Source organism: Schistosoma mansoni, chromosome 1, assembly GCF_000237925.1.
Source record: "Schistosoma mansoni strain Puerto Rico chromosome 1, complete genome".
In the NCBI taxonomy this organism is placed as follows: domain Eukaryota; kingdom Metazoa; phylum Platyhelminthes; class Trematoda; order Strigeidida; family Schistosomatidae; genus Schistosoma; species Schistosoma mansoni.
Window position 1 is genome coordinate 24019213 of NC_031495.1, and position 7411 is coordinate 24026623.

Here is a 7411-nt window from a genome sequence, read left to right on the forward strand (position 1 = left end):
TCATTCGGCTCTCACGCTCACTCGCCTATTTTACGGCACTGCTCTTTCATGCTTGCTTAACGTGCCTGTAATATTGGATAACTGTGTGTGGTTCAATAATAAATGCAATCAGCCCTTCGTATTCGCCTTCTGATTTATACATCGTTAGGACGTTAACGAGTAATGGTTATCAAGACGAACAATATACGAAGTTAGGGATAATATCGAATATCGACCACCACAAATAAAACATGAGACAATTGTATGATACAACAAAGAAACTCGCTGGAAATTACCGTAAACCAGAACAACCAGTGAAAAGCAAGGAAGGCAAGATAATCACCAACATTAAAGAACAGCGAAACAGGTGGGTAGAACACTTCAAAGAGCTCTTGAATCGACCAGCTCCACTGAACTCACCCAACATCGAAGTAACACCCTCAGGACCTCCCAAACGATGTTGTCCCACCACCAATAGATTAGCATGGCCATCAGACAAATCAAGAGCGGCAAACCATCGGAACTACACAACATTCCAGCAGAGGCACTTAAAGCAGACGTAGCAGTAACTGCGAAGATACTCCACATACTCTTTAGTAAGATTTGGGATGAATAACTAACAGAATGTAAAGAAAGAATTCTGGAGCACGGGATACAATGGACAGCTAGAATGCAGCTTGATGGTTTAGACTACGCAAATGATCTGGCTCTACTATCGCACAAGCAACAACAAATGCATTAGACGACCAGTGTATCAGCCGCCTCAGAAGCAGTAGGTCTCAATATACACAAAGGGAAAAGCAAGATTCTCTGATACAACACAACATGCAACAACCAAATCACGATCGACGGAGAGGCTTTGGAGGATGTAAAAACCTATACATATCTGGACAGTATCATTGATGAACACGGTGGATCTGATGATGTGAAGACGTGGATTGACAAAGCAAGAGCAGCATATTTACGATTGAAGAACATCTGGAACTCAAAACGACTGTCAAACAACACCAGAATCAGAATTTTCAATACAAATGTCAAGACAGTTATTCCGTATGGGGCGTGAACCTGGAGAACTACGAAAGCCATCATCCTAAAGATATAAGAGTTTATCAACAGTTGTCTACGCAAAATATTTCGGATCTGTTGGCCAGACACTGTCAGCAACAACCTACTGTGGGAGAGAACAAACCAGATTCCAGCGGAGGAAGAAATCAGGAAGGAGGGCTGGAAGTGGATAGGATAAACATTGAGGTAAGCGCCCAACTTCGTCACAAGGCAAGCCTTCACTTAGAATCCTCAGGGCCAAAGGAGAAAAGGAAGACCAAAGAACACATTACACCGAGAAATGGAGACAGACATGAGAAGAATTAACAATAACTAGATAGAACGAGGAGGGAAGGCCTATGACAGAGTGGGTTGGAGAATGCTGGTCAGAGGCCTGTACTCCATTGGAAGTATTAGGTGTAAGTAAGTAGGTATGAAAGTAAGTAGGTAAGTAAGTAAGTAAGAACTTGAAATTGAAGAAAGTGGTGATAAAATTTCGAAAAATATTCAAAAGTATATTGCCAATACTGACACTACACATATTGGTTAATGGGAAGGAAGTAACTGTTAAAAATCCGATGAACATTGATCTAATGGTAAGATAGAAACTCATTATCCTATTGGCATTTAGTAGAATACCGTAAACAGATGTATCATTCCTAATATGTGTCCATCAAAGTTAGGAGATCAATTCGTCCTATTTGACAAAAACATCCGGTTCCTCAGCAGATTCCACAATCTGCAACTTGACTGTCCAACACTTACCTATGCGCTAAGTGAATACACTCATAGTAATCAATAAGAAGTCAGTAATGTTGATGTGAAGATAAATGAATTCATTCACCTCCCAGTCGTTTTTGTCTTCTGTCATCCAAAAGGGATTGTAGCTGTAAATAATTCCCCAAAATCAATAGCTCATTAAGTGTTCGACATTGGATGCTGACCACGTTGTTTAAGTGGACTTGTTTAACTGAAGGCTTTCGGTCATGCATCCGTACCAGATCACGTTTCAACTCGGCGTGGGACACAGCTCCTGCGTTTCAATAGTCAGCTAAGAACGAACGCCTCTCGATATATTGGTAACGTATCAAATATATCTTTCCTACCTCTTCTCGTCTGACTTCTGATTTCTATCGGGCGTAAGAAGGTTTTGAATATAGAAGGTACTACTGGCCGCTAGTTGTAAAACTAGAATACCAGTCGTATCCTCAAGATTATAGTCGCTAAAACTCCATGAACCAACCCCAAAATCAGTCACCAGCCTTCAAGGAATATACTGGTACTTTCTTCATCATAGGAAGGCACACAAAACCGAAATTTCCTGACAAAATCCAGAGTATTCCTCACGAAAGAATATCTGAGCAACCTGACGAAAAACATACTGTATATCCATGGAAGTGTCTGAAGAGGAACAGACTGCATCACGTTTCATCAGCATAAAAACAAACAAAACGTATGGAGTTGAATCGAGTCCTACTTTTATCACTGATACTAAAACCAACAGAACAAGGGATTGTTGTATCCCGAAGAGAATTGTGAATGGTAACTTTTGAGGACTATTTATGGACCAATGTAATATGTCTATTTCCTATCGTATAATTGTTATGTAACTAAACTATTCATATTCGTGTTCCTCTTATCATTAGTTTTATTTTGACCTTTGACCTATTTTTATACGATTCTTGAGCTATCATCAGTCTATCGATTACTTTCCCCCTATTCACAGCCACATTTGGCCAATAATTGTACAAATTTTATTTTCTATTTTACGGTACGATGTGGTCTGTTTGGTTGGTATATCAACACAGTATGTTTGCAAATAATGATTCATATTGCCGAGGCTGTTATTGGTGTTCTGGACTTAACTGGCTGGGCTAGGCAGAAAGCAGGACCGAGTAGTACTCAAGACTGATCATACGGCTTTTGTGTATCATTGCTCTGATCGATAATTCGCTCTTCTCTCATTGGCGGGAATCAACACGTTCATATAGCAAACAGAGCACGCATTCATGCACAAGTTATAACAGGGATAGACTGAACTATTGTAATTATTCATCTGGAAGTTCAACTTTCAAACACACATTATTATTTGTAGTTAGAATATTTCATAACTCATTTTGGCGTTATTGAAAACGTCACGATAAAATACTGATAAGTGTTTAAAGACAAACTATAGACATAAACACATCTTCCTTTATTCTTGTACCTTTCAGTTAAGTGATATTAGTGAATTTACATTGATGTTGTTACAAACTTCACACTGTTCATAACCACTTAGAAGGTGTAGGTGAAATGTACTTACATAAAATGGTAGAACAGAATTACTTCTGTGTAATATATATGTGTACATATACTCATAAATAATCATTACCTTCAAACGAGCGTGATTTGATTTCCAACAACAGATCCTTGATTCTCTGATTATCTGGTTCAATTGTTAATAAACACTGACAATAAATGGCAGCATTATGATAGTCCTATCAAATAAATAAATACAAAAGAACATTATTATCAAAGAATAAAACAATCATTTTTAATTACATTCAATTTTAAGAAGCCAACAGCCAAATGATATAAACAATCACTTTGTAGTTTGGTCAATTTGTTGTCTTTTAAAATATCTACATTTTAAGAAATATTTATATAAATGTAATCTGAAATTAGAATTTACATACCATGACTTGTATACTTTAGGTTCGCTACATTGATCACGAAAGATGATGAAATATGAGTTCATAAATAATTTTTGTTTTTCATACTCAGGCTAACTCTATTGTGTAACGTGGTAGAGAAATCAAGCACTTATAATGAAAAAACTTATTTCAGACATCAGAGCAGAAAATCAAATAATGTAAGTCAGGTAGATTCAGATCAGAAGAGGTATTTACCATCCTACTTGAAATATTTAGATGTGAGTCATATTACACACAAAAATATGCACCGTATAAAATGAAGGTAAGTAAAGATGGTGAACAATCGATATAATAAGTGTACAGACATCACAAACAAACCAAGTATACATGCGTACAATAGGTTTGAGATAAATGCAAGTAAAGTAATCTGCATAAAAGTCATTAAATACTTGACCAAATCTCAATGACATTTAATAGCTTATTAATTGGTACTGACAAAATTAGATTCACATAGGTCTAAGTGAATAGCATGTGACAGCACAGACTTTAACAAATTTCATTACATTAGATTCATCAGTAGTTTTCATCAACCTACTTACTTAAGGCTGTTACCCCTCGTAGAGGAGCATAGGCCGCACACCAGCATTCCCCATCCAACCCTGTCCCAAACCATCCTTTCCAGTTGTTATTCATCTTTTCCACATCTGCCTCTATTTCCCGACGTAATGTGTTCTTTGGCCTTCCTCTTTTCCACTTCCCTTCAGGATTCCGAGTTAGGGCTTGCCTCGTGATGTAGTTTGGTGATTTCCTTAATGTATATCCGATCCACTTCCAACGTCTTTTCCTAATTTGCTCTTCAGCTAGAAGCTGGTTTGTCCTCTCCCATAATACGCTGTTGCTGATAGTATCCGGTCAGTGAATATTGAGTATTTTGTTTATAAATACTTGTAACTTCTTGACGATGGATAAAGTAGTTCTCCACGTTTCAGCTGTACTGTTTTGATGTTCTTAATGGAGATTCTGACTTTGATATTGTTTGACAGTTGTTTTGAATTCCATATGTTCTTCAATTGTATAAATGCGGTCCTTGCTTTGCCAATCCTCACCTTTACATCTGCATCAGACCCTCCTTATTCATCAATGATGCTTCCCAGGTACATAAATGTTTCCACTTCTTCCAGAGTTTCTCTATCAAGTGTGATTGGCTCGGCATTCTCCGTGTTGTATTTGAGAATCTTGCTTTTCCCCTTGTGTATGTTGAGGCCTATTGATGCAGAGGCTGTTGATACATTAGTTGTCTTCGTCTGTATTTGTTCTAGTGTATGGTATAGGAGGGCTATGTCATCTGCGAGGCTCGAATTGTATAATTGTTAGCAAGCTATCCATTGTATTCCGTGCTTCGAAGTTTTCATAATCCAGTCAATCACTAGAAGAAAGAGGAAGAGGGAGAGAGTTTTCATCAAGATTATAAAATAATCTAAATATCTAACTAAATATTTATTGTGGAATAAGTTAGTAGATTTACAAAAAACAAAGAATATTTAAGTGAACAATTACTTTTAATAACTTCATTATCAGGCTCTACAGTTATAAGTTCGGAATTATTATGATACATTACAAAGGCCAAAATAATGCATGAATCAATGAGTTTGACAATGCTTTATGTTGAAAATAGTGAACGTTTGTGTCTGCTGTTACGACATAAATACTTTAATATTGTGTTATTTGCAAATTAGAAAGATCATTTGATAAAGGTCAGAATGATTTGTAGTAGCTTCAAGCAAAAATCATCATAATACATGTTACAACAGGAAGTAATAATAATAATAATAATAATAATAATGGTAATAATAATAATTATTACTATAACATTGTGTGAATATAGTGTATAATAAATTTTAAATAACGCATTATTTTGGCCTAAATGTCTAATTAGTTTAAACAAAGTTCATTTGAATTTCACCAAAATTTATGAAATCAGCTAAAACGTGTATAGAGAGAGAAAAAAATGACTCACCTGACAACACACAATTCTGAATAAGTAAATAAATTACATTTTGTACAAAATGTTGATATAATCTTTCTTTACAGAAATTATTTATTACTCATATACAATAGCAAAGCAGTACCCTCAGGATGTAAATGTAATAAACAGAAAAAGATCAAAGTTCATGCCGAAAATCAACAACGAAAAAATGCTAAAACAAATTACTCATGAATCACTCTTGTAACTACATTGATGGTATCAGACGTAAATTTTAAAAACAAAACCGTATTACAGTTCAAAGTATTCTCACTAAATGATTTGAAGGTATTTTAACACTTTAGTCTCTATTGATTTTTACTTTAGAATAGTTTATGTGCTTAGACTATAAGTTGATTTCATGTACAGACATCATGACATTCTTCAAAACTAATACTAAACTGAAGTGTGTGTGTGTACGTGCAAATCTATAGACACTTCCGTTTATTCAGTGTAAGGGACAACATTTAAAAGACTGAGCCATATGACAAATACATGAACCATCCTGTGAATAGAAGAAGACTTTTCTAAATGAAAAAGGATCAACTGTTTCTTGATTCATTATCCTATGAAATGGATAAATAAATCAGTTACAATAAAAATACATGCACTGGGTTGAATCAGCAGAACCTGCCAGAAGTAACCTCAACTAGTAAAACAGATGAGTCGAAGCTTCGTCATACTGTATACAACGCCAGGCAATAACACTAAGAACTGCCGAATCAACTCTCCAATCAAAATACTAGACAAGATTAGAACTTCGATATTGACCAATTGAAAAATCACGTCCCTCAACCTGTAATTTTTGCATAAGTCGAGATGAGTATTTGGAAACCTGATTCGACACAGTTGATTGAACATATACCCAGTTTCCCATCTCGCATTTTCATGTACAAATTAATGTCTTCAATTCTTCCTTACATTTCACAGTGTGTTCTTTAATTATCTCCACTGCTATGAAACTCCCTGAGATTGACATGTAACATACGTGAAGTGAAATAGGTAAATATACGGTTAAGCACCACACATGAAAGAGCTCCTTGTGTTAATCATCCGAAACCCAAGATTGAAATGTTTCCCATTAGAGAATATAAATTGGTCCTTATGGTTACCATGTGGACATCTCGGAGTTCGACACCCAACAATGAAAAGCCTCCTATCTAGATGAAGCGAATAAAATCCCATTAGAGTGGTTGTCGGCAGAACTTCCGACAACTTTCCTGTAAAAGTAGAACTGTGTGTAGTCTTGATTGTTTATGATAAAATCTCGTCCAATATTTCACACAACGATTAGAAATGCTGTGAAATAGTTATGAGGCTGTAAGTGCCTTATTATTGAGAAAACAAGGCTTATTGTCTTCGAGGGTCACGACTAGTTGAGAGTGTTCAAAAAACCAGTTTTAGGTTACCAGATGCGTCGTATCAATTCTCAAGCATTCAGTAATGAATGTCCACACAGTGTTTTATCCAGAGTAATGTGTTGGCACGTTCTACTACTAGTCTACTACACAATCGCAGAATATTTATCAGGTCTGGTTTCTAAAGATTATCGATTCACCAGTGCATCCGATAGAAATCGATGTCGTTATCGGTTCACTGGAGAACAATAAATTTTATCTCTCTGACTCAGTCGACTTTATATTACTGACCTACAATTCTAACCAGAATTGATAAAGATTATTGAAAACACTCTGTAGACGTTTTCACATTTACAAAGTGCTGGGTCATAAAA